Source organism: Oratosquilla oratoria, chromosome 1 (assembly GCF_046742065.1).
Source record: "Oratosquilla oratoria isolate Oo_2021 chromosome 1, ASM4674206v1, whole genome shotgun sequence".
Taxonomy (NCBI): domain Eukaryota; kingdom Metazoa; phylum Arthropoda; class Malacostraca; order Stomatopoda; family Squillidae; genus Oratosquilla; species Oratosquilla oratoria.
This window is the reverse complement of record NC_134777.1, coordinates 116,752,872-116,776,184: the sequence shown is the minus strand read 5'-3', so window position 1 is coordinate 116,776,184 and position 23,313 is coordinate 116,752,872. Positions and strand designations below refer to the sequence as shown.

Below are 23,313 nucleotides of genomic sequence, written 5' to 3'. Positions count from 1 at the left end.
AAGAAAGAAAAACGAATAAAGAAAAGGAAAAGAAAGAAAGGAATGGAGAAGGAAGAGGAGAAAAAGGTCCAAAACTAACCCTAAAAAATAATAAAAGAAAATAAAATAAAAGAAAATAACGCGAAATAAATAATAGATGATAAATGAAAAAATAAATGAATAAATGAATAAAATGACAATAATAATAATAATAATATTAATGATAGTTAATATGATACAACAAAAATTAATAAATAAATAATAATAATTCCAATGATAACAACAATAATAATAATAATAATAATAATAATAATAATAATAATAATAATAATAACAATAATAATAATGATGATGATAATGATAATGATAATAATAATAATAATCAACAATAAAAACACGAAAATTAATAGATAAATAAATAATGATAGGGAGATATTTTTCCTACTCGAAAAAAATTGAGATGTTGACTTAGAAAAAATATTACTATTCCCTCTTTCCTCTCTACTATTACCTCCTTCCTCTCTACTATTCCCTCCTTAAATTTCCCTTCCACAACCTCCATAACTCCAACTCTTTAGCCCAATATATATATATATATATATATATATATATATATATATATATATATATATATATATGCGTGCTTATGAGTGTGTGTGTGTGTGTGTGTGTGTGTGTGTGTATGTGTGTGTGTGTGTGTGTGTGTGTGTGTGTGTGTGTATGTGTGTGTGTGTGTGTGTGTGTGTGTGTGTGTGTGTATGTGTGTGTGTGTGTGCGCGCGCGCGCGTATGTGTGTGCGTATTTTATATATACCCGGTACATACATATATACACATAGTGTGTGTGTGTGTGTAAATATATTTAGCAATATTATTATTGTAAGTGTATGTGTGTGTGTATAAGTGTATGTGTGCGTATGTGTGTGTGTCTGTGTGTAAGCGTATGTGTCCCTATGTGTGTGCGTATTTTATATATACCCGGTACATACATATATACACATAGTGTGTGTGTGTAAAAATATTTAGCAATATTCTTATTATAAGTGTATGTGTGTGTGTATAAGTGTATGTGTGCGTATGTGTATGTGTAAATGTATGTGTGCGTAAGTGTATGTGTGCGTATGTGTATGTGTAAATGTATGTGTGCGTAAGTGTATGTGTGCGTATTTTATACATACCCGGTACATACATATATACACAGTGTGCGTATGTGTGTGCGTATTTTATATATACCCAGAACATACATATATACACAGTGTGTATAAGTGTGCGCGTATTTTATATATACCCGGTACATACATATATAAACACTGTGTGTGTGTGTATAAAAATATTTAGCAATATTCTTATTTTCTTGAAGACGCTTGTACTTGGGTAAATCTTCACTTTCATGCCTTCAAACTTTTTTTTTCATTTTCGTTTTATATTCTCTTATGTATTTACAAAATAGCCTCCCCCGAGCTCCTGTGTGTATATTCGAGTAGTAAATATCGAAAAACCTGACTGAAAATAGTTGGTCCAAGAAAATTTCCAAAACAACAATCCAGGACTTTGGAAACTATGTCAAGGAGGAGAGAAGACGTCCAAAGGGCACTTTGGAGGAGTGGTGGTGAGTGTGGTGATGAGTGTGGTGAGTGTGGTGGTGAGTGTGGTGGTGAGTGTGGTGGTGAGTGTGGTGAGTATGGTGGTGAGTGTGGTGGTGTGTTGGTGGTGAGTGTGGTGATGGTGGTAAGTGTGGTGGTGTGTTGGTGGTGAGTGTGGTGGTGTGTTGGTGGTGAGTGTGGTGATGGTGGTGAGTGTGGTGGTGTGTTGGTGGTGAGTGTGGCAGTGAGTGTGGTGAGTGTGGTGATGGTGAGTGTGTTGGTGAGTGTGTTGGTGAGTGTGGTGGTGAGTGTGGTGGTGTGTTGGTGGTGAGTGTGGTGGTGAGTGTGGTGGTGTGTTGGTGGTGAGTGTGGTGGTGAGTGTGGTGAGTGTGGTGATGGTGAGTGTGGTGGTGAGTGTGGTGTGGTGATGGTGAGTGTGGTGTGGTGAGTGTGGTGTGGTGAGTGTGGTGTGGTGGTGAGTGTGGTGATGAGTGTGGTGGTGAGTGTGGTGATGAGTGTGGTTGTGGTGGTGAATGTGGTGAGTAAGGTGGTGGTGAGTGTGGTGATAGTGAGTGGGGTGATGGTGAGTGTGGTGTTGGTGAGTGTGGTGATGGTGAGTGTGGTGGTTTGGTGGTGGTGCGTTGGTGGTGAGTGTGGTGGTGAGTGTGTTGGTGGTGGTGGTGGTTTGTGTGGTGGTGGTGGTGAGTGTGTTGGTGGTGGTAGTTTGTGTGGTGGTGGTGGTAGTGAGTGTGGTGGTGTTGAGTGTGGTGGTGTGTTGGTGGTGAATGTGGTGGTGTGTTGGTGGTGAGTGTGGTGGTGGTGATGTGTGTGGTAGTGAGTGTGGTGGTGGTGATGAGTATGGTGATGAGTGTGGCGGTGGTGATGAGTGTGGTTGTGGTGGTGAATGTGGTATAAATAGTATAAATAAACCACAAAATAAAAAATGAATAAATAAATGAACAGTCTAAACCAAATAAATGAAATAATAATTAATAAACAAACCGGAACCACATCTAATATTTTTCGTACTCCTACACCTACTACTACTCTCTCTCTCTTTCTCTCTTTCTCTCTCTCTCTTTCTCCCTCTTTGTTCCTTTTTCATCTCACTCTCTTCATCCAACTCTCACTCATCTCTACATGTCCGTTGGCCAGCAAGTGAGTCTGATATATGTATGTATATTTGTGTTGGTCACTTCAATTGTAATACTCGGAGGAGGTGAGGAGGAGATGAGAAGAGGAGGAGGAGGTGAGAAAGGAGAATGTGAGAGGTGGAGGTGTGAGGAAGAGGAAGTGAGAGGAGGAGGAGGAGGAGGAGGAGGAGGAGGAGGAGGAGTATCGTCCCCTATGAATCGAACCCGGGGAAGATGATTAAAATCGCCTGACGACATGATAGTCTGTGTATGTATGTGTGTATGTGTGTGTACGTCTCCCCTAACGTTATCCCCAAGATATTCTCCCCCCCCCCGAGATCCCCCTCTCCCTCCCCCCTCCTGGATGTTCCTCCCTCACTCCAGAAACCCCTCCCCTCCCTCCCAAACGTCCCTTTCCACTCTTGGACTTTCCCCCCTCCCCCCAGACATTCCCCTCCTCCCCCCCACACTTCTCCCCCTCCCCCCGGACATTTCTTCCGGAATATGAATAGAGTTTCCCGGTCTTGTCCAGCGATGGAACCGTCTCTTCGTTCTTCTGCCAGTTTGCGGGAATAGAGTTGAGGATCGTCAGCACGGAAGAGTAGATGGGCAATGCAGTTGATGGATTGATGAGACACCCCGTGGAGGAGGAGGAGGAGGAGCAGGAGGCGCAGGAGGAGGAGGAGGAGGAGGAAGAGGAGGAGGAGGAGTAGCAGGTGGAGGAGGAGGATAGGAGGTGGAGGCAAGCGTCAACGCTTCTTCTTCGTCTTCTTCTTCATTGCCTTCGTCTTCTTCTTCACACTCTTCTTCGTCTTCGTCTTCATTCCCTTCGTCTTCTTCTTCACATTCTACTTAGTCTTCGTCCTCTTCTTCACATTCTTCTTCTTCTTCGTTTTCTTATCCCTCTTGCTCTTGTTATTGTTATTACTGTTGTTGTTGTTATTATTATAATTACTACTAGTACTATTATTATTGTCACTACTACTACTTCTACTACTACTACTACTTCTACTACTACTACTATTATTATTTTATTATCATTTTATTACTATTATTATCTCCCATGTGCCGAGTGACCTATTGGTTTCACTCGTGCTTCGCACTCAGGGCGGGCACAGGTGACGATCTAGGTCACTGCTAAGCGACTCCTGGCGTGATGTTACCTCCACCATACCTTCGTCCTGTAAACGTTCATATAATTCATTGTGCTAATTATCACAATTTTTCTCACAATTTTGTGTTTTTTACAAACGCCAGATATTTTTAGTCTGTTGTGAAGCTCATAACTCCCACCAGGAGGCTGAACGAAGTGTCGTTAAGGCGGGACCCCACGTCTTTAAGAGGCTCCACCCCCGTCGCATACCGAGCAGAATGTTCTGGCGATGACCGAAGGAAAACCCATACTGTGTCCCAAGAAATATGAATAAAAACAAAAAGATAAAAAAATGAGTAGAATTTGTTCGAGATTTCCTTTGAACTGAAAGCTTTCTCAGAAGCTTTCGTCCAGGGGACGATCAATCTTGTATGTCACAGGCGTCCAGCAACTCTATGACGCCGAATGAAAGACTGGAAAGTGGACATTAAAATTCTTTCTAGACGTGAACGCCATCTATTGATTGAACAACGAAATATGAACGAAAGGCACGAGACTCAAAAAGACCTCAGCGCCATCTATTGGGTGAACTATGAACGAAAAACAAGAAAGCCTCAAAGAAACGCCAACGCCATCTTTTCGTTGAACTACGAACTACATACAAGACACGATACTCTAGAAGAATGTCAACGCCATCTACTTACTGAACGACGAACTACGGAAGAAATGCACGAAAATCCCAAACCAACGTCAACGCCATCCACTGAGTGAACTACAACTCGAGAAGTTGTTCTAGATGTTACAAAACAACACTGCCATCTTTGCATATTCTAGCTGCCGCCTCCTAGTAATTTCATTCACATTAAACGATGGGCTTCGGGAATGAGGTGGTCAGTCAGTATCTTTCTCTCTCTCTCTCGCACACACACATACACACACACACACTCTTTCTCGCTCTCTCTCTTTTATTTATATATTTTTTTGTCGTCGTGTTTGTTTGTTTGTTTGTTTTTTGTCTATATTTCCCCCCCCCGTGTCATTTTTTCTGTCTTTTTTTCCGTATCTTTTTTCTTTTTTTTTGGGGGGGGGAGTGGAGGGGATGTTGGAGGGTGGTGTTCATTATAGCATAAACTATTCCGTTTGATCCGAATAAATGCTTTTGACATAATAGACGAAATACGACAGATTTTTTCATCAAAGTCGGGTCATTTTTACGGCTTGTAATTCATGTTGTGACAAAAGGTCATTTGAACTAAAAACATTTTTAAATGGCCGTTTGATTACTCTTACAGAAGGGATTCAAAAATCTCGTGAAGTTTGTGACGTCACGGCTATGGTTTACAGTGTTGCCAAGTCCCTAAACTTGAGGGAGACAGTGTTGCCAAGTCCCTAAACTTGAGGGAGACAGTGTTGCCAAGTCCCTAAACTTGAGGGAGACAGTGTTGCCAAATCTATTCACTCAAAACTTAAACTAGACAAATTAGTCTTAGAATATTGAAGAACTAGATGGTAAAAAGGGTAGATATTTTTTAAACTAGGCTGTTTTCTGGGAAAGAGGGAAAATGAATATGACAAAGAAGTGTACTTTGAATGACATGAAAAAAATGCTAAATTCAGATTAAAGTACAGTACCTTTGAAAGAATATTTAACCCAATTTTGCTGGAACCATTCCAGACTTTTTTTTTTTTTTTTTTAGTTTCGAAGTCTCTGAATTCTTTGAACTGACAACAACCTCATTTACTATTACTATTATTATTATTATTATTATGTTATTTTATTATTACTATTATTATTATTATTATTAGTTATTTTATTATTACTATTATTATTATTATTATTAGTTATTTTATTATTACTATTATTATTATTATTATTATTATTATGTTATTCTATTTATTTACCTATTTATTCATTTATTTATTTATCTATTTATTTATCTATTTATTTATTTTTTATTTTTTTTTATTTTTTTTTTTACCACTCAGTTTAATCATTTCGGTAGTTCCTTTAGGTAGTCAAAGGGAGAGTTACCTCACATGAATAAAATCGCTTGGCGCTAACCAAAATAAAAATAACAAAACGATCTCTCTGAAACAATTACCTTAATTAAGCTTTACCCCTCGGAGTCGCGCATCTTCCTCAGCTGAATAAAATCACGCGTAGACAGCCATAACAAAATAAATAAAGGACCACAACTCGTAAACAAAGAGGTTACTGTTGGGAGGAAAAAAAAAAATAAAACCATTCCGAAACGAGTTCCGATATCGCTCTAAACTTCCGATTCCGATGCAAGATCCGATATTGCTCTAAATTTTCGATTCCGATACGAGATCCGATGTTGCTCTAAACATCCGATTCCGATACGAGATACGATGCTGCTCTAAACTTCCGATTCCGATTCGAGATCCGATATTGCTCTAAACATCCGATTCCGATACGAGATCCGATGCTGCTCCAAGCTTCCGATTCCGATACGAGATCCGATACTGCTCTAAGCTTCCGATTCCGATACCTGTAATGATTATACTTCATGGTTCTTTTCAGGCCTTGCCATTGGTTCTGGAGACAAATACTTCATGAATTATCGTTTATCGGGATCGGAAGTCTAGAGCAGTATCGGAATCGTCGAAAACTTTGATATCGGCCATCACCAAGAGGAAAAAAAAAGAAAGAAAAAAAAAAAAAAAAAAAAGTACCACTAGAACGTCCAAATAACACAGGGCTGAACAGGAAAGGATTTTTTGGGGGAAATAATTTTGGAAAATTAAAAAGCAAATTTTTGAAAATTATCGCTTTGACATTGACGGCGGGCCCGTGTGAAGGGCGTAAGGACGAGAAGTAAATATTTTCAAATTTTCATTTCAAAGTTTTTTCATTTTTTTTTTTTTTTTTTTTTTTTTTAAGCTTTATGATTTTTAGATGTTTACTGTCATCAGGCAGGGACACGCTGGTCCCTTCTGGGGTGTCCGGAATTCTTAGAAATAATTTGTTTGGCTGCAGGAAAGTAAACTTGTTTGGACAAAGGGTCTGAAGACAACGGGGAGGTGGGAAGGGGTTGCCACAGCGTGTCATGTGCCATGTCATGCGTCGTGTCATGTGAATTTTATTTCATGTCTTTTTTCATGTGTCATGTCATACACCATGTCACGTGTCATGTTGTGTCATCTGTCATGTAATGTGTCATGTTATGTCCTGTGTCATGCGTCATGTCTTCTGCCACGTGTCATATGTTATATGACGTGTCACGTGTCATGTTGTGTCATCTGTCATGTAATGTGTCATGTTATGTCCTGTGTCATGCGTCATGTCTTCTGCCACGTGTCATATGTTATATGACGTGTCACGTGTCATGTCATGTGTCATTGTCATGTAATGTCTCATATGTTGTGTCCTGTGTCATTTGTCATGTCTTCTGGCACATATGTCACATGACGTGTCATGTGTCATGTCATGTGTCATCTGTCATGTAATGTGTCATATGTTATGTCCTGTGCCATGCGTCATGTCTTCTGCCACGTGTCATATCATGTCATACGACGTGTCACGTGTCATGCCACGTGTCACGTGTCATGCCACGTGTCACGTGTCATGCCACGTGTCACGTGCTTTGTGTCTTTAAGGACCTCACCGCACCAAAAAGATGACTTCACAGAGGTGGTAAAAGAGAGATTATATTTTTTTCCCTTTTTTAAACGAGATAAAATATCCAAAAACAAAACAATACGGTGTGACCCTGGTCCGTAGGGGTGGTAGTAAAGCCCCTGAAATACCAACTGTTCATTATAACCTGGCGGAAAACTGTTCAAGATTAAAACAAAAAATAATAATACCACGCAGAACAGTAAAGTCCTCAAAACTAGATCATGGATTGTTTAATTGTGTATAAATAGGACGTAAAATTTATAGTAAATCTGACAGGATTTGTTATAAATATAACAAAAGCAAAACAGACACACACACACACACACACACACACATACACACACACACACACACACAGAAAATAGTACCATAATTCCATTTTCTATGTTAAATAAATGTTAATATTTGAAGAATTTTTTTTTATAATTTTTCAATTAGCCTCAGCCATATACCCACTCCCCACCCCCCACCCCCCAAAAAAATATACAATTTTAGAATTCTTGAAGAAATATTTCGAAAATTATGGTAAATAAATAAATAGAATATATAGAACTCTTGAAGAAATATTTAGAAAATTACGGTAAATAAATAAATAAATAAATAAATAAATAAAATGTACTTGTATTGCATTGCTCATACCCCCTTTGTACGCCATTTTGGCGAGTTGACCGCCATGAGTGGCTTGTTAAATGACGTTAAACTTAGCCATTCACACGTTAAACCTTTACACAGAGAAAGCAAATGGATGTGTTATGGGTTCGAGTTCACCAACGATTCTACCCTAGGCTTACAGTGGTGTGACGTGAGGGTGATGAGGTTAACGAAGGTGTGACGTGGTGTGACGTGATGAGGCTCACGATATGACGTGGTGTGACGTGTGACGGTGTGACGTATGACGGTGTGACGTAGGGGTGATGAGGCTCACGGTGTGATTTGGTGTGACGTGGTGTGACGTACTGTGACATGGTATGACGTAGGGGTGGTGAGGCTCACAAAGGTGTGATTTGGTGTGACGTAGGAGTCATGAGACTCACGGTGTGACGTGGTGTGACGTAGGGTGACGTGACTCAGGATGGTGTGACCTGACGTGTGTGACGACATGTGACCACGTGCGAAATTATGACCCAGGAAAGTGAGGTCAACACAAGAAGAGGTCGCTTCACTTTATACAAAGCCCCAACGACAGTGACGTCATGCTGTTCTCGAAAAAGAAGAGCCCTGTTCTTGTTCAGACTTTGTGTGAAGGCAACGTCACATGTTTTAGTGATGTGTGATGTGATGCATCACGTGGGGTTTGGTGTGATGCTCCGTGTGATGCGTATTATGGTGATACGTGATGCGTGATGTGAGGCAATGGTCATCTCGTCGTTACGTGATTTTGGCGAATGTGATATGTGGAAATGTCACGTGATATTGTCGTATTCGTTTAACTTGAGTATCCATTATCATCATTAGTAGTAGTATTATAATTAAGGATTTTATTATTATCATTTTTATTATTATTTTTATTACTATTATCATTATTATTATCACTATTATTATATTATCATGACCAATATCGGTAACATTATTGTATCATAATTATTTATTTTATTACCATTATTATTATCATTACTATTGTTATTATTATTACATTTTTTTACTAGGATAGAAGGCTTTACAATTTGAGTGTTAGTGTCAGATGTCGCCAAATGATCTTATTACGTCAGGAGATAAACCGACGAATCTGTGGGTCCCTCCCTATTCGTGTGGCGAGGCCATTGTGTGTCAGAATGTGTCACATTGTGTCTTGACACGAATCAATACTGTGTCAGGGGCGTTCTTTCTACCTGGTGTCGGATCCGGGGGGGGAGGAGGGAGGGGGTAGGATGGAGGGAGAGGGGGAGGAGGGAGGGGGTAGGAGGGAGGGAGAGGGAGAGGAGGGAGTACGAGAAGGGGTGGGAGAAGGGGGAGGGAGAAGGGAGGGGAGGAAGAAGGGAGGAGGGAGAAGGGAGGGAGAGGGAGAAGGGAGGGGGAGGGAGAAGGGAGGGGGAGGGAGAAGGGAGGGGGAGGGAGAAGGGAGGGGGAGAAGGGAGAGGGAGGGGAGAGTTAAAGAACATATGAACATAAGAACGAAGGCGATTGCAAGAGACCATAAGGCCTACATTAGGCAGTTCTATGCCCTGACCTAATATGGCGTCCTATTTTAGTGTCGTCCGCAAATTTACTAGCATCACTAATGATCTCAATGTCAAGTCGTTTGCTTACATAATGAACAATAAGGGATCCAAAACCGAGCCCTAGGGAACTCCACTATTGACAGTCTTCCATTTGAATTTGACACCGTTAATGGTGAATCGCTGTTTTCTGTCACTAATTCAGGAGGAAGTGGGAGGGGGAGGAGGGGGAGGGGGAGAAGAGGGGAGGGGAGGAGGGAGGGTGAGGGGGAGGAGGGGAAGAGATGATTTGGGAGAGGATGGGTTGAGAAGGGGAGGAGGGGGAGGGTTGAGGAGGGAGAGAGGAGGGGAGGGGAGGGTTAGGGTTAGGGGGGAGGGAGGATTGAGGAGGGAGAGAGGAGGGGAGGGGGAGGGTGCCAGTGTCTTGGCACTTGTGGGGGGGGGAATGTCACTGTAAATAATTTAGGCTAAATTATTTAGGTCAAGTAATTTAGGCAAAGTAACTTGGGTCAAGCAATTTAGGCAAGGTAACTTAGGCCAATTAATTTGGGACCAATTTTGGTCAAGTAATTTAGGGCAAATAAATCCAGGCCAAGTAATTTAGGTCAAATAATATAGGCCAAGTGATATAGGCCAAGTAATGTAGGTCACGTAATTTAGGCAAAATAACTTTGGTCACCTAATTTAGGCCAAGTGAATTCAAGTCAGTCAATTTAGGCCAAGTAATTAAAGTCAATTTAAGTTGAATAATTGAGGTGCCGCTGCGTGTTTGCATACGAGGTCAAAGGAGGGCGGAGTTCTATTGTTGACCTGAGGTCAGCCACGCCCATCCGCCGCAGGAGGAAGCGTCCCCCGGGAGGTCATATTAGTTCATATTAAGACATATTAGGTCATACAAGGACGCATTAGGTCATATTAGGACGTATCAGGTCATATCAGGATATATTTAGATATTAGGTTAGTAAGCTATATTATGCCACATTAGGTCACATCTGAACGTATTAGGTCATACAAGGGCGCATTAGGTCATATCATAACGTATCATGTCATATTAGGATATATTAATATATTAGGTAAGTAAGCTACATTAGGTCATATTAGGTCACATCAGAACATATTAGGTCATATTAGGACGTATAAGGCCATAATAGGACGCATTAGGTCATATTAGGATATAATGGGATATATTAGTAATGTCAGTGAATTATACATGGTGACATTAGGTCATTATTGGGTCATATTACAAAGCCATTTCCGTGTTAAAATGACCTTATTCCGTGTTAAAAATTACTACATTCCCGTGTTAAAATCGCTATATTCCGTGTTAGAATCACCACACTCCCATGTTAAAACGGTTAAATACTCGTAAAATCAAAGTCATTGAATTCGCGTGTTGATATTATCTGATATGGCTATCCAATGATCTCTTACTAATAGATATTACTAAGAGGAGCAAATAGTTTTAGAAAATTACAATAGTACAAATGGCATAGTATCCTATTATGTCATCCGTGATGGGTTTTTTTTTTTTTATATAAACAAATAATTCTAGGTTCATTTCTACAGTCGCTTGTGTGTGAATGTGTATGCGTGTATTTATATACACTCTTTTTCGTCCTCACATTTTCTCTTTTTTGTATCTCTTTAGCACTCTTTTCTCTTTTTCCAGTCGTCCTTTCTCTCACTCTCTCTCTCTCTCTATCATTCTCTCTCTCTACTCGTGTATATATATATATATATATATATATATATATATATATATATAATTGTGTGTGTGTGTGTGTGTGTGTGTGTGTGTGTGTGTGTGTGTGTGTGTGTGTGTGTGTGTGTGTGTGTGTGTGTGTGTGTGTGTGTGTGTGTGAGCGTTTGTGTGTAACAGAAGGGAGCATATTTTCCTTGATACGTGTTATTTTAAAAACTTAAACGAATTTGTAGTCATTAAACTTCTTTATTACACTGTCAATTTTCCAAATGATAATTAATCTGTCTTCATAATCATCCATTTATTTCGAGGTTTCGTCTTCGATAAGATATTTTCTGGATTATCTGTAATAGTACAGAACAGTCACAAATAATAAAAGTAATACATGACAGTTGATCCTTACATCTGGAAATAAATTGATATTTTCATAAATAATTAATAATTGATTCATAGATAAATAATTGATAAATATATACATATAAATGATTAATAATAAATAATTAAAATAATCTAAATTTATATATTTATAAATAATCAATAATTAATTCATAGATAAAATATTGATAAATAAATATATATAAATGATTAATAAATAATAAAAAATAATCAACTTAAATTTATATATCTATAATTAATCATTAATTCATAGATAAGTAATTAATAAATATGTATATATCTATAAATGATTAATAAATAATTAAAAATAATTAATTCAAATTTATATATCTATAATTAATGATTAATTCATAGATAAATAATTGATCAATAAATACACATCTATAAATGATTAATAATAAATAATTACAAATAATTTATTCATTCCGTGAATGTTAATATTAACAAACACAATTTTTTATTCAAGTTTCTTTAGGTATCTGGAGCCCAGTTTTTAAACCCAAACCTCAATGGGGGTAACGACCAATGAAGATTCCCTTCACTCTGTGTCCCTCCACTTAACTACATCAAACTTATCTAAATCTTAGACTAAAACATAGAAAACACGACCCTATGTACAAAGCGAATAAAGATCAAGTTGGCATAACCAATGTTATTTGCAGCCAGCTCGGCCGAATGAAAGGAAAATGGGTTGTTTTGGAAAATCTAAAATGATCGTAACTCTCTAGGTGACTAACTAACTATTTACCTAGAATTTATAGGCGAGGATGTTAGGAACACATGGGCTAAGGTTCTAGAAAAAAAATATATAGGATAGCTAGTTCATGAGCTCGTGTTCATCTATAACTAATATGTGAACATTGAACATTTCCCCCCTTAGTCTCATCTCTTATGTTTTTGTTCTTTAACCAATATCAGTGGGACCTGTAATGGGTCGTCGGAGAGGGGTGTCTCCCCCTCACCAACCTCACATTCATTTGGAGACGCTGTTACGATGCTCGTAAATTTACGAGGTCTAAAGAGACTCCATGTCGTAACCTTACGACACAGAGTTACGAGGGATACGAGTCCAGTGTGGTACCCATAAGTGAAAGTAGCTTGACATTATCTTGGTCACATGTCTATGTTCAAAAAGTACTTACGATAAAAAAAAAAAATCAGTTGTATGTAACGGTTTAATGAATTATGTTTATTTGTAACTTTCAATATAAACACACACACACACACACACACACACACACACACACACACACACATACACACACACACATATATATATATACATACATATATATTCGTACAATGAATGCGTCCCAGTGAACAGATTTACATCTATCAACCATAATTCGCTTTCATTCTAAGCAATCAACATGGGGAAACTCGAGGAGGCATACATGCAGAAATTGATAGGTGGTACAGCTAAGGGCTCGAACCTCGGTTAGCACGTAACAAGTTCTACCACGTATCAATTTCTGCATGCATGCCTCCTCGAGTTTCTCTATGTTGATGGCCTAGAACTAAAGTGAACTGTGGTTGATAAATATGCATATATATATATATATATATATATATATATATATATATATATATATATAGCATATATACATACATTATGTTCAAAGTTCTCTTTGTCACTCCCAAGGCAGTGATGAAGAAACGAACTTTAAGCTTCTACTGTATATTGGAACAACAGCTAAAGTAGATATAGCCAATGGTTGGACATCAAAAAGAGTACGCAATATATATATATATATATATATTATATATATATATATATATATATATATATATATATATATATATATATATCCCCGTTTTAGTACATTGAGTACATTTAGTACATTGCCGAGTACGCCATTTTTCATAATAAATTATATTCTACAGACACAAGGTACGGAAAATGTAATTCTGGTAACATCATAGGTCATTTTTCTATGTCCACAGTAATAATATGATTTCATGACCTAAATTTTCTTTTAAGTTTCTTTTGGTACTGTCCCTGGCTCTATCCCTGGCATTGAAATCACTTGTGCCTCTCCCATAAAATTCCTGGTCTTGGATCACGTGTTGGACTCGTGATAGACAGCTATTTCCCTCCCGGAAGAGAGCTCAGAGCTCATACATGACCGATCTATGGGTAATGCAGTGACCTTACACGCACACACACAACTCCCAGCCAACAAGAGTTGAAGTAACGACTCGCAGCGCAGCGATACTGAAATTATTTCATTCCCGTGTGTGTGTGTGTGTGTGTGTGTGTGTGTGTGTGTGTGTGTGTGTGTGTGTGTGTGTGTGTGTGTGTGTGTGTGTGTGTGTGTGTGTGTGTGTGCATATTATGGTTTCTTCCAAAGAGAAACACATTTGGAGTGCATGTTTTCAATTTTGGCAAAAAGAAGAAAAAAAAGTAAAAATAGAAATACATATCACTTGCAACTTTTTGTACTTTTTTTTTTCTACATATTTTCTCTGAGTTTTTTTTTTTTCCACATCTGTGAGTGTGGACCCGACCTGTCTGCAACTTGTGGCGATAAAAGGTCTTCCATGTGTGTCCCATCTAGACGGTTTCGCTATTTCTAGTTTGTCAACAATTTATTTTTGCTATTTCTAGGTTGTCAACAAACCCAAAGAGCTAAAGTTACGAGTCACGAAGGCTGTATCGTCAACCAGTGGATAGAGAGGTAGTCCTGCATGGGACTATTTGTCGCAGCTCGATGGTTGCCCATTGTGCATGGCAGCGTATTCGATAAACAAATAAACAATCATTTTAACAAATAAACAAAATGGAGTTGGGTGGTGAATGTCATTATGCGTGTGTGTGCGTGCGTGCGTGTGATTCACCATGATCTTGGATCACGTGTTAGACTCGTGATCTACAGTTATTAAGCTCCCGGATGAGAGCTCAGAGCTTGTATGACCAATCTATGGGTAATGATGTGACCTTACATGCACACACACCCCAACTCCCCGCCCACGAGAGTTGAAGTAACAACCCACAGCGCAGCGATAATGAAATTATTTCAGCCCTGGTCGGGATTCGAACACGGACCGCCGTAGCAGCCGGGAACTCTACCAACTGTGTGTGTGTGTGTGTGTGTGTGTGTGTGTGTGTGTGTGTGTGTGTGTGTGTGTGTGTGTGTGTGTGTGTGTGTGTGTGTATGTGTCTATGTGTGTGTGTGTGTGTGTGTGTGTGTGTGTGTGTGTGTGTGTGTGTGTGTGTGTGTGTGTGTGTGTGTGTGTGTGTGTGTGTGTATGTGCACGTGCGTGTATGGTTATGTGTGTGCTTGTGCTTGCGCGTGTTATTATGCGTGCGTGTTTATGCATGCGTGTTTATGTCTGCGTGTGTGTTTGTGTATTGGGGCTTGGAACATGTCAAATGATTTAATTTTTTTGCGGGGGGAGAGGGGGAAGGGGAACGGGGGGGAGGGGGAGGATAAAAACATTGTTTTCACATCCTCATGTCCGTCAGCCACCAGAAGATGCGAAAAGATTGATCATATAATCTTTGATTACATAATATATACACACACACGCACATACACACACACACGCACATACACACACACACACACACACACACACAAACACATGTACATACATACACACACACACACACAAACACACACACGAACACACACAATCTCCCATACACACACAAACACACACACGAACACATACACATACACGCACACACACGCACACACACAAACACGCATACACACAAACACACACACACACACGAACACGCACACACACAGATAAACACGCATACACACGGATATACGTACACAGAGACAAACACGCATTCACACGCGCGCACACACACACACACACAAACACACACACACACGAACACATACACATACACGCACACACACAAACACGCATACACACACACACAAACACGCACACACAGATAAACACACATACACAGATAAACACGCATACACACGGATACACGTACACAGAGACAAACACGCATTCACACGCACACACGCGCACACACACACACACACACACACACACACACACACACACACACACACACACACACAGTCTGTCCAGGTAAGCCGCAGATACAACAAAGTAGTTTGATGGAACATAAAACTTGCTCTTCCCGGACTAATGGCCGGAACCGGGGCAGATCCGGCACTTCGGGGACACCCCGGATGATGTCGAGACACGGAAGGGCCGAGGGGGAGGGGGGTAAAGGGGGAAGGGGGAGGGGGAAGGGTAAGGGGATGGGGTAAGGTGGAAGGGAGGAAAGGGAAGGAAGTGGGGGAAGGTGGAAGGATGGAATGGAAGGAGAAAGGGGGAAAGGGAAGGTGGAAGGATGGAATGGAAGGAGAAAGGGGGAAAGGGAAGGTGGAAGGGGGAAAGGGAAGGAGGTGGGGGAAGGTGGAAGGATGAAATGGAAGGGGAAAGGGGGAAAGGGAAGGTAGAAGGGGTAAGGGTATGGGGGAAAGGGAAGGTGGAAGGGGAAAAGGAAAGGAGGTGGGGGAAGGGAGGAGGGTAAAGGGGGAAGGGGGAGGGGAAAGGGTAAGGGGATGGGGTAAGGTGGAAGGGGGAAAGGGATGGAGGTGGGGGAAGGTGGAAGGATGGAATGGAAGGGGAAAAGGGGAAAGGGAAGGTGGAAGGGGGAAAGGGAAGGAGGTGGGGGAAGGTGGAAGGATGAAATGGAAGGGGAAAGGGGGAAAGGGAAGGTAGAAGGGGGAAGGAAAGGAAGGTGGAAGGGGGAAGGAGGTGAAATGGAAGGAGGGAAAGGAGGGAAGGGGAGGGGGAAGGTGGAAGGGGGAAGGTGGAAGGGGAAAGGGAAGGTGGGGGAAGGTGGAAGGATGGAATGGAAGGGGAAAAGGGGAAAGGAAGGTGGCGGGGGAGGGAAGGTGGGGAAGGGGAAAAGGAAGGGGGGAAAGGGAAGGTGGAAGGGGTTCAGGGAAGGAGGGAAGGGAGAAGGGAAAGGGGGAAGAGGAGGCGGGGGAGGGAAGGGGAAAGGGGGAAAGGGGGAAGGGGATGATGAAAAGAGGAAGAGGGAAGGGGGAAAGGGGGAAGGGGAAAAGGAAAGGGGGGGAATAGGAAGGGGGAAGGGGGAAAGGGAAGGGAAGGGACCTGGAAAAAGGATGATAAATAAAGGGTAGATAGGAAGGGATGGATGGATGGAAATGGAGGATAGAAATTGAAGAATGGATTTTCCAGACCTGGAAGATCGAGATGGAAAAAAAAAAAAAAAAAAAAAAAATCGTGACGTCAGAGAAGATGTCCCGTTACCTTGGTAGCGATAAGACGCTGATGATCCCCCCCATCCCCCCCATCGCTGATAACGGGTGACAACAGGAGTGACGGGTGAGTTCTGGGTGAACAAAGCTCTGGGGGCATCACACGGCCACTTCGTAGCCGGAAGAGGAGGAAGAAGAGGAGGAAGAGGAAGAGGAGGAGGAGGAGGGGAGGAGGAGGAGAGGGAGGAGGAGGGAAAAATGAGGGGAAAGGAGGGGATAATGAGAGGAGAAGGGCGTGGAGGTGGATGGGGAGGAGGAAGAGGAGGAGGAGGAGGAGGAGGAAGAGGGGAAGGAGGAGGAGGAAGAGAAAAAGAGGAAGAAGAGGAGGAAGACGAGGAGGAGGAAGAGGAAAAAGAGGAGAAGGGCGTGCAGGTTGATGAGGAGGAGGAAGATGAGGAGGAAGAGAAGGAAGAGGATGAAGAAGAGAAGGAAGAGGAGAAGGAAGAGGATGAAGAGGAGAAGGAAGGTCGGTAGAGGAGGAAGGGAAGGAGGAGGAGGAAGAGAAGGAGGAGGAGGAGGAAGAGGAGGAGGAAGAGGAGGAGGAAGAGGAGGAGGAAACCCTCAAGGGAAAGGGCGAGTTAACTAGAAGGAGGGTGTGGCGACAGAGCAATTGACAGGATTCAAGAGGGGAAGGGAAGAGGAGGAGGAGGAGGAGCAGGAGGTGGAAGAGGAGGAGGAGCAAGAGGAGGAGGAGGAGGAGGAGGAGGAGGAGGAGGAGGAGGAGGGAGGATGGGTATGGAGTTCCATAGACTTGGGAGGCTCAGAGAGGGAGGGAGGGAGGGAGGGAGGAGAAGAGGAAGACGAAGGAGGGAGGGAAGTACAGAGGGAGGGGGAGATAGGGGGAAGGGAGACAGAAGGGAAGAGAGGAAGACGAATCTGGGGGGAGTGGGGAGGTAGGAGGGAGGGAGGGAAGGGAGAGAGAAGGGAAGAGAGGAAGACGAAGTAGGGAGGAGGGAAGAGGAGGGAAGGGGAAGGGGAAGTGAGGGAAGGGAGGAGAGAGAGAGGGGAAGCGAGGAGGGGGAGGGAAGGTGGAAGGGAAGAGGAAGGGAGAGAAGGGAGAGAAAGAGGGGGAGAAGAGGGGAAGAAGAGGGGAAGAAGAGGAAGACTATGGAGGGAGGAGGGAGGGGGAGGGAAGGGAAAGAGATAAAGGATGTTAAATGTGGAGATAAGGAGTCTGATACTACGAGTATAGATAAGTACATTTTTTTTAACTCCTAACCCCCTCTGCCAGGGGAATGTTTGTGGAGGGCTGAGGAGGAGATGTGGAGGCTGAGGGATATGTGGAGGTGGTAGTGGTGGTGGGGTGTGTCTTTGAGTACAGACGGCTCAGGCGACAGCTTAAGAATGGAGAGAGGAGAGAGAGAGAGAGAGAGAGAGAGAGAGAGAGAGAGAGAGAGAGAGAGAGAGAGAGAGAGAGAGAGAGAGAGAGAGTAGGAGAGAGGTGGAGGGAGGGAGCACGAGAGAGGTGGAGAGGGAGGAGGGGGAATGACAGAGAGGAGAAGGGTATGGGAGAGAGGGGAGGAGGAGGATGGAAGGAGAGGGAGAGGGGAAGGGAGACAGAGAAGAGGGGAAAAGAGACAAGGAGAGGATGGAGAGGATGGAGAGAGGAGAGGATGGAGAGAGGGGAAAGGATGGAGAGGGGAGAGGATGGAGAGAGGGGAGACGATGGAGAGGGGAGAGGATGGAGAGGGGAGAGGATGGAGGGAGGGGAGAGGATGGAGAGAGGGGAGAGGATGGAGAGAGGGGAGAGGATGGAGAGGGGAGAGGGGAGAAGATGGAGAGGGGCTAGAGGGGAGAGGGGGAGAGCGGAGAGGATGGAGAGAGGGGAGAGGATGGAGAGAGAGGAGAGGATGGAGAGAGGGGAGAGGATGGAGAGAGGGGAGAGGATGGAGAGAGAGGAGAGGATGGAGAGAGGGGAGAGGATGGAGAGAGGGGAGAGGATGGAGAGGGGGAGAGCGGAGAGGATGGAGAGAGAGGAGAGGATGGAGAGAGGGGAGAGGATGGAGAGAGGGGAGAGGATGGAGAGGGGAGAGGATGGAGAGGGGAGAGAGGGGAGAGAGGGAGAGGATGGAGAGGAGGAGAAGGGAAAGGGTATCAACTACGCCCTCCTCCCCCCCTCCCCCCTCTCCCCCCCACTCTGGAGCCTCATTAGTTATGTAGGCTTGATGGTCCCTCGAGCCCTTTATATCTTGACGAGCAAATGTTTACCTTCTTGCAGTCCGTCTTTTACCCATCTCCCCCCTCCCCCTCCCCCCGCACACGTGTCCTTACCCACCACTCTTCCTCTTCCCCTCCCCCACTTTCTCACCTCCTGTCCCTTACCTCTTCCCATGCCCCCTTCCCCCTTTACCCTTCCTCCTCCTCCTGTCTAATTCTCCTTTTCCCTTCCTATTTCCCTTTCCCTTTTTCCCTCACTCCCTTCCCTCCTCACCTTTGTCCCCTTCCCTCCTTCCCCTTCCCTCTTTTCCCCTCCCCTGTCCTCTTCCCCCTTCCCTTTCCCTCTTTCCTTTATTCCCTTTTCCATTTTTCAGTTTCCTCTCCATTCTTCCTCTTCCCCTTTCTCCCCCACCTGTCACCTTCCCCTCGTCCCCTCCCCCTTTCCTCTTCCCCTTACTCCCTATCACCTTGCCCTCTGCCCCCTTGCCCCTTCCCCTTCCTTCTTCCCCCTTCCCCTTCCTTCTTTCTCTTACCTCTGTCTTTTCCCCTCGCTTCCCCTCTCTAGCTTGCCACCACCACGCTCCCTTCCTCCTTTTCTTCTTTTCCCTTCCCCTTCCCCTCCCCCTTCCCCTTCCATGCCTGAAAAAGGAGAGGAGGGGGAGGGGGGAGGGGAGGAGGGGAGAGTTTGCCTGAAGGGGGGCGTCCGGGGTGGGGGTGGGGGGTTACTCCTGAATAAAGAATGGAGGAAGAGTGGGAGTGGTGGGGGCTGGGAGGGAAGGAAGGAGGGAAGGTGGAGGGAGGGAAGGAAAGAGAAAGAGGAACAGGCAGAGAGAGAGACGGGAGAGAGAGAGACGGGAGAGAGAGAGAGACGGGAGAGAGAGAGAGAGAGACGGGGAGAGTGAGAGTGAGAGAGGAGAGAGAGACAGGAGAGAGACGGAGAGAGATGGGAGAGAGAGAGACGGGGAGAGTGAGAGTGAGAGAGAGGGGAGAGAGAAGAGAGAGAGAGAGAGAGAGAGAGAGAGAGAGAGAGAGAGAGAGAGAGAGAGAGAGAGAGAGAGAGAGAGAAAGAGAGAGAGAAACTGGAGAGAGAGAGAGAGAGACGGGGAGAATGAGAGTGAGAGTGAGAGTGAGAGAGGAGAGAGAGACGGAGAGAGACGGGAGAGAGAGAGGGGAGAGAGAAAAGAGAGAGAGAGAGGAGAGAGAGAGAGAGAGAGAGAGAGAGAGAGAGAGAGAGAGAGAGAGAGAGAGAGAGAGAGAGAGAGAGGACGGAGAACACCAGTAATACAGAGCTGGAGAGAACACATACGAGAAAACGAGGGAAAAGAGAATAGAAGAGGAAAGAGAGGAGGGAGTAGAGAAAGGTGAGAGAGAAGGGGGCAATATTTGATGAAAAAGAGAAGAGGCAAGGAAGGGAAACAAAGAGGAGAAACAAGAAAAAACAAAGAAACGAAGAACAGGCGAGAAAGAAGAGAAAGAACGAGAGAACAATGAACAAGAACAACAGTGAAGAAGGAGAACAGTGAAGAAAAGGAACAGTGAACTTGAAGAACAGTGAACAAGAAGAACAATGAACAAGAACAGCATAACACTTGAAATAGGTTTGCAATGTATCTTCCTTGTCCTCTCTCCTCTCCCTTCCCCTCCTCTCCCCTCTCCTATTCTTTTCTTTCTCTTCCCCTCTCTTGTCTCCCCTCTCTTTACGTCTGCACATTCTGTATTCCCTCTTTTCCTATCATATCTATTTTACCATTTTCTTTCCTGCCTTTTCCCCTTTTTCTATTTCCTCCTTCCTATGTCCTTTTCCTCTCTTCCCCTCTTCTCCTTCCCCTTCTTTTTCCCCTTTCCCTATATCTTTTATTTCCTTTTTTTCAATCAATTTATACTTATTTAATCTTATCAAATTCTATTTATATTTTTACTTTATCTTATTCTATTTCTGTTTTATTCTATTCTAATTTCTTAATTTTATTTTATCTTAATATATTTTACTATATTAGAGGTCGAGGTGATGGTGGTTCGAACCCTGCCACCGGTGAGTTGAACCAAGGGCATAATTAATTAAATCCCACGCTACAAAGTCCTCTGTAAGGGGCACCGTTCTAGCCTACTGATAGGGGGGGGGGGTTGTTACGTTACATTGTTTTCTTTTTCCTCTTCTGCCATATCCTTTAGATATTTCATTCTGGCTACAAACAAATTATCCATACTTATTGAGGGGGGGGGTAAGGGAGGGGAACCCCCGACCTGCAAGCAGTTTTTCTCGATCGAGACCCACGTAGTGTCTGTCTCAGACGATAAATTCTCGTCGGTGTTTAATTAGTGTTTGGTTTTCCGTTTTGCTGATTTGGACATGCGTGAGGCGTTCTTGCGTCTGTTACGTCTTGCATGCACGTGTGTACAGTTGTGGGCAAGGAAGGGGAGGTGTCCCTCCCCATCCCCCTCACCAACACCCAACCCCTCCTTTAGCCAGAATAAAATCTTCCATAAAGTCTCCGTTTTCTTCCCAGGCAGATGTCTTCTTACAGCCAAGACCAGCCCTCTCTCTCTCTTTTTCTCTACGCACCCCTCCCTAACTCTCCCCGTCCCCCATCTCCTCTCTTCTTCTCAGCTCTCCTCTTCTTCTTCTTTCCTCCCTCACTTTCCTTCCTCACTCTCCTCTCTATCTCCTTCCCTCTCTCTGTCTCTACCTCTCTTTATCTACACCTTTCTACCTCTCACTAGCTCTTTCTCTGTCTTTCCTCTCCCTTCTTTCTACCTCCTTCACTCTCTCCCTCTCCTCTCCTTCCCTCTCTCCACCTCTCCCTCTCCTCTCCTTCCTCCCTCCTCTTCTTCCTTCTGAGGATCGATTTCAGTGGAAGCTTCCGAGGATCCTCCCCCAGGTGGTACCTCCCCCCCTTCCTCCTCCCCCTCCCCCCCAAAGTCCACCAGCTGGCTCAAGAGCCACCTATACATCAAGACACGTGCCCCCCTCCCCCTCCCCTTCTCCCCACAATCAGCTGTCCAATCTGTTCTACTATCAACTGTTGGGCGTAATGGACCAATCTATCTTCATGGCCTGCCCCCTTACCACCCAGCCTGCCCGTTACCACCAACCTGCTTGCCCCGTTACCACCATCAGCCTACTCCTTACCGCCACCAGCCTACCCCTTACCACTACTCTGTTCCCTTACTATCACCAGCCTGGCCCATTACCACCACCAGCCAGCCCCTTTACCACCAACCTGCTTGCCCCTTACCATCTTCAATCTACTCCTTACCACCACCAGCCTGCCCCTTTACCACCAACCTGCTTTCCCCTTACCACCACCAACCTACTCCTTACTACCACCAGCCTGCCCCGTTACCACCATCAGCCTACTCCTTACCACCAGCAGCCTACCCCTTACCACCAGTCTGTTCCCTTACCACCATCAGCCTGCCCTTTACCACCAACCTGCCTACCCCGTTACTACCATCAGCCTACTCCTTACCGCCACCAGCCTAGCCCTTGCCACCAATCTGTCCCCTTACCATCACCAGCCTGTCCCTTACCACCAGGCCCCTTACCACCAACCTGCCTACCCCTTACCACCATCAGTCTACTCCTTACCACCACCAGTCTGTTCCCTTACCGCCACCAACCTGCCTCTTACCATCGGCCTGCTCCTTACCGTCACCAGCCTGCCCCTTCCCACCACCACCAGCCTACCACTTACCTTTACCCAAGGCAGGCTAAGAGAGGAATATGATTGGATAATGGCTTGCATATCCTCCTCCTCCTCCCCCCACCCCACCATAACCCTCCCACCCTTAATTTGGTCCTCTTACCCGTCCTCCTCCTCCTCGTCCTCTTCACCCTCCTCCTCCTCCTCCTCACCCTACTCCTCTTCCTCACCTTCCTTCTCCTCGTCCTCTTCACCTTCCTCCTCCTCCTCCTCACTCTCCTCCTCTCCACCGTCATCCTCTTCCTCACCTTCCTTCTCCTCGTCCTTTTCACCTTCCTCTTCCTCCTCCTCACCGTCATCCTCTTCCTCGTCCTCTTCACCTTCCTCCTCCTCCTCCTCCTCCTCGTCCTCTTCTCCTTCCTCCTCCTCCTCTTTCTCCTCACTATCCTCCCTCTCCTCAACCTCCTCCTCCTGAACCTCCTCCTCCTGAACCTCCTCCTCCTCACTCTATGCTTCACGCAGTCACCCTCGAAGTGGTGCCCGTCGGTCACCCTTGAA

At 44.1% G+C, this 23,313-nt stretch overlaps 1 protein-coding gene across 1 annotated transcript in view; it reads right to left on the bottom strand.

Moving 5' to 3' along the window:
• alpha-Man-IIb (alpha-Mannosidase class II b) overlaps positions 1–23,313 on the bottom strand; it is a 974,199-nt gene that overhangs the window by 315,494 nt on the left and 635,392 nt on the right. The window lies entirely within an intron of this gene.